Below are 5,000 nucleotides of genomic sequence, written 5' to 3'. Positions count from 1 at the left end.
CACAGACCTGTTATTGCTCAATCTCGTGCGGCTAGAAGCCGCCTGTCCCTCTAAGAAGAAAAGTAATCGCTGACAGCACGAAGGATGTCACGCGACTAGTTAGCAGGCTAGAGTCTCGTTCGTTATCGGAATTAACCAGACAAATCGCTCCACCAACTAAGAACGGCCATGCACCACCACCCACCGAATCAAGAAAGAGCTATCAATCTGTCAATCCTTCCGGTGTCCGGGCCTGGTGAGGTTTCCCGTGTTGAGTCAAATTAAGCCGCAGGCTCCACTCCTGGTGGTGCCCTTCCGTCAATTCCTTTAAGTTTCAGCTTTGCAACCATACTTCCCCCGGAACCCAAAAGCTTTGGTTTCCCGGAGGCTGCCCGCCGAGTCATCGGAGGAACTGCGGCGGATCGCTGGCTGGCATCGTTTATGGTTAGAACTAGGGCGGTATCTGATCGCCTTCGAACCTCTAACTTTCGTTCTTGATTAATGAAAACATACTTGGCAAATGCTTTCGCTTCTGTTCGTCTTGCGACGATCCAAGAATTTCACCTCTAACGTCGCAATACGAATGCCCCCGCCTGTCCCTATTAATCATTACCTCGGGTTCCGAAAACCAACAAAATAGAACCGAGGTCCTATTCCATTATTCCATGCACACAGTATTCAGGCGGGCTTGCCTGCTTTAAGCACTCTAATTTGTTCAAAGTAAACGTGCCGGCCCACCGAGACACTCAATAAAGAGCACCCTGGTAGGATTTCAACGGGGTCCGCCTCGGGACGCACGAGCACGCACGGGGCGGTCGCACGCCTTCGGCTCGCCCCACCGGCAGGACGTCCCACGATACATGCCAGTTAAACACCGACGGGCGGTGAACCAACAGCGTGGGACACAAATCCAACTACGAGCTTTTTAACCGCAACAACTTTAATATACGCTATTGGAGCTGGAATTACCGCGGCTGCTGGCACCAGACTTGCCCTCCAATAGATACTCGTTAAAGGATTTAAAGTGTACTCATTCCGATTACGGGGCCTCGGATGAGTCCCGTATCGTTATTTTTCGTCACTACCTCCCCGTGCCGGGAGTGGGTAATTTGCGCGCCTGCTGCCTTCCTTGGATGTGGTAGCCGTTTCTCAGGCTCCCTCTCCGGAATCGAACCCTGATTCCCCGTTACCCGTTACAACCATGGTAGGCGCAGAACCTACCATCGACAGTTGATAAGGCAGACATTTGAAAGATGCGTCGCCGGTACGAGGACCGTGCGATCAGCCCAAAGTTATTCAGAGTCACCAAGGCAAACGGACCGGACGAGCCGACCGATTGGTTTTGATCTAATAAAAGCGTCCCTTCCATCTCTGGTCGGGACTCTGTTTGCATGTATTAGCTCTAGAATTACCACAGTTATCCAAGTAACGTGGGTACGATCTAAGGAACCATAACTGATTTAATGAGCCATTCGCGGTTTCACCTTAATGCGGCTTGTACTGAGACATGCATGGCTTAATCTTTGAGACAAGCATATGACTACTGGCAGGATCAACCAGGGAGCTGCGTCAACTAGAGCTGAGCAGCCGGCCGCCCGGGAGTGTGTCCCGGGGGCCCGCGCGAACACGCAAGCGTCCGCTCAATCATTCTGCAAACAGGAGGAGGCTGAGCTCCCCTGCACAATACACCTCGAAACCCTCTCAGGTCCCGGCGGCGCGCAGCGCCGTCCCAAGTACTTGGTCGGGTTCGAGAGAGGCGCAATCGCCCGGAGTTAGGCGAGTAGACGCTTTCGGTGCGACCACCCGTGCTCCCAACTGAGCTTGCCGCTGCCGACAGAGGCCCGGGAGCGTGCTGTCGTGGCATTGCCGGCGGGAGACAACACGCGCCACCTACGGTGACCGGCAGCTCCAACGCCAGCGCCACAGAAGGACAAAAGCCCCACTTGGGTGCCGAAGCGAACTCTCCCAGCACAGCGCACGCGCCAACACATCCGCACAGCTGCGATACAAACCACCAGCGAGAACCGCTGGGGCGACCGAGCAGCAGACGGCGTCGCGGCGCCGAGCGCCGGGCGGCAGCGCATCCTCAACGCACACAGTCCTCAATCGGACCAGCACACTGAAGATGTCCACCGCGCTTCGCACCGGGCCCGCGAGGACCTACTTTGGCCGCACGGCGCCGCGCGCAGGGTGCGCCGGCGCGCAGCTGCGACGCCTGCCGCGTCCGTCGGCCGGCGCGCCTGCCACTGGCCGCCCCCACCAGCCGGCTGTAGCGCGTGCGCCCACGCACCGCGCGGCCAGCACGCCGGGAGGCGCCCCCTCACCGGCCGGGGACGGTCCCACCCAGCCACCGCCGCGTATCGCTTCACACCCAGATGCCGTTCAGTTTCGTCGGCATGGTGGGTATCGCTGGAACAACCGGTTAGTACCTCAACCTATCGTCGCCATCACCGATTCACCCCTAGCGAGAACAACCGCACCACAACAGGTTACCATTTGTTCATTTGCGTAACTTCACCAGAAAACGCAGGCGTCCATCGCCATTTGCAACTTCCACGATTATTGCATGCCTGTGTCAGGTGTCACGCCACACTACGTCTGCCCACATACACGCAACAAAATGTGCACGCCTAGACAATACGTGGAAGGTGGCCCCCGTACGTATGCGATGTCCATTGCTCGAACGACTGTCAACCGGCCTCTGTAGCATGTCGCAGATATGGAACGCGGTGCACCATGCCATCACGGTGTGTGAGGAGAGACGACTAGGTCCGAATACATCAACAGACAGCTCATGCTGATCGCCATCCACGGCGTCCGTTCCTCCCACACGTCTCTATGGCGTACCACACTGCAATCCAGCTCTCATAGGGAGACGACACGTAGCTGCGTGCACAATATTTGCACTGTATGGTCCGCCGTTTTTGGGCGCAGTCGTTGTACGGTCACACATGTGCCACGATGTATCATTCAGTACATAAGGACGAATGTGCAGTACAGATTGTGGTTTACGCGTACGACATTAGCGGACAGTTGACACAGGCCGCACCACAACGTAGCCTGAGTACGTCGCATGCGGAGGGCATTGAACATGCAAAGTTCTCACCAACCAGCTTGCGAAGGCAGGGGGCAAGGTGGGGACGTGGGGAGGGGCGGCATGTACGTCCTGCTGCCATCCACATTACAGTGTACAGCAGGAGCATGTGGAAAGTGAGCAAGACTTGCAAGGTGTTTAACATGAAGCGATACACAGGGGAGCGGGGAGTGCGAGTAGCGAACTATATTGCGAGGGTTGCGGGTGGGCAACACTACACTAATTGAACGAGTCGTATAACAATTACAGAGCAGGTTTAGGCGACAACGTGGGTTACGTTAGGCGACAACGTGGGTTAGGTTAAGGCACGACGTGGGTTAGGTTAAGGCACGACATGGGTTAGGTTAAGGCACGACATGGGTTAGGTTAAGGCACGACATGGGTTAGGTTAAGGCACGACATGGGTTAGGTTAAGGCACGACATGGGTTAGGTTAAGGCACGACATGGGTTAGGTTAAGGCACAACATGGGTTAGGTTAAGGCACAACATGGGTTAGGTTAAGGCACAACATGGGTTAGGTTAAGGCACAACATGGGTTAGGTTAAGGCACAACATGGGTTAGGTTAAGGCACAACATGGGTTAGGTTAAGGCACAACATGGGTTAGGTTAAGGCACAACATGGGTTAGGTTAAGGCACAACATGGGTTAGGTTAAGGCACAACATAGGTTAGGTTAAGGCACAACATAGGTTAGGTTAAGGCACAACATGGGTTAGGTTAAGGCACAACATGGGTTAGGTTAAGGCACAACATGGGTTAGGTTAAGGCACAACATGGGTTAGGTTAAGGCACAACATGGGTTAGGTTAAGGCACAACATGGGTTAGGTTAAGGCACAACATGGGTTAGGTTAAGGCACAACATGGGTTAGGTTAAGGCACAACATGGGTTAGGTTAAGGCACAACATGGGTTAGGTTAAGGCACAACATGGGTTAGGTTAAGGCACAACATGGGTTAGGTTAAGGCACAACATAGGTTAGGTTAAGGCACAACATAGGTTAGGTTAAGGCACAACATAGGTTAGGTTAAGGCACAACATAGGTTAGGTTAAGGCACAACATAGGTTAGGTTAAGGCACAACATAGGTTAGGTTAAGGCACAACATAGGTTAGGTTAAGGCACAACATAGGTTAGGTTAAGGCACAACATAGGTTAGGTTAAGGTACAACATAGGTTAGGTTAAGGTACAACATAGGTTAGGTTAAGGTACAACATAGGTTAGGTTAAGGTACAACATAGGTTAGGTTAGGTTAGGTTACACGTTGTTGTAAGGAAAGGTGTAGGGGGGGGCGGGGGCGGCAGGTTCGTTGATAGTGATTATAGTAAGTGAATGCTTGTGACATGATCAGATTTGTCACGTCAGGATGCACCTTTGGCTTATTAGAGGCGGCGCTCCAATTCTATGCTTGTGTCAGACCTGTGTCTTTGACTCATGTCATTGTTTGTGCGCTGTGACAGGAGGTACTATTGTGATGTTGGGTGCACCGTTGTATAGGACATGTGTGGGTGTTGGTGCCTGATCTGCGCAATGGTGGATGTCGAAAGGGTGGGATATTGTATTTTCCGCATGGACCTCCTGGTCTGGTTGTGATAGTGTGGATTGTGTAATGTGGCGGAGAGGATGCACTGGATGTTGTTCCATGCTGGTGCTTACATATTGTATGTGCGCCCGTTAGAAGCAGAGAGTGGTGCGTGATCAGAGTGGCTGGCTGACGTGTGGTTCCCATTGTGGGCAGACTCTTTCAGCATGTATACGGACAGTTGTATATATATTCTGTAGTTTGATGGCTCTGCATTGATTACTAATCAGCGCCGTGTGTACGGGTAATCTGGTTCCAGTCCAAAATGTTCCATCTGTGTACATTAGTGACAAAGACTCCCCTCATGCAGTGGGGCTCGGTCTGTTATAACTCTTCCGCGTAATAT

The 5,000-nt window shown here is 53.0% G+C and overlaps 1 non-coding gene across 1 annotated transcript in view; it reads right to left on the bottom strand.

Annotated features, from left to right (window-relative positions):
• Window positions 1-1,542, bottom strand: part of LOC124773577 — a 1,909-nt gene extending 367 nt beyond the window's left edge. The window contains exon 1 of the ribosomal RNA XR_007014820.1: window positions 1-1,542. This exon is cut by the window's left edge and continues 367 nt beyond it. This is a non-coding gene — a ribosomal RNA (small subunit ribosomal RNA).
• Between the last annotated feature and the right edge of the window lie 3,458 nt (window positions 1,543-5,000).

The sequence above is a fragment of the Schistocerca piceifrons genome, unplaced genomic scaffold, assembly GCF_021461385.2.
Source record: "Schistocerca piceifrons isolate TAMUIC-IGC-003096 unplaced genomic scaffold, iqSchPice1.1 HiC_scaffold_954, whole genome shotgun sequence".
In the NCBI taxonomy this organism is placed as follows: domain Eukaryota; kingdom Metazoa; phylum Arthropoda; class Insecta; order Orthoptera; family Acrididae; genus Schistocerca; species Schistocerca piceifrons.
The sequence above is the reverse complement of the archived record's forward strand: the minus strand, read 5'-3'. Positions and strand labels throughout refer to the sequence as shown.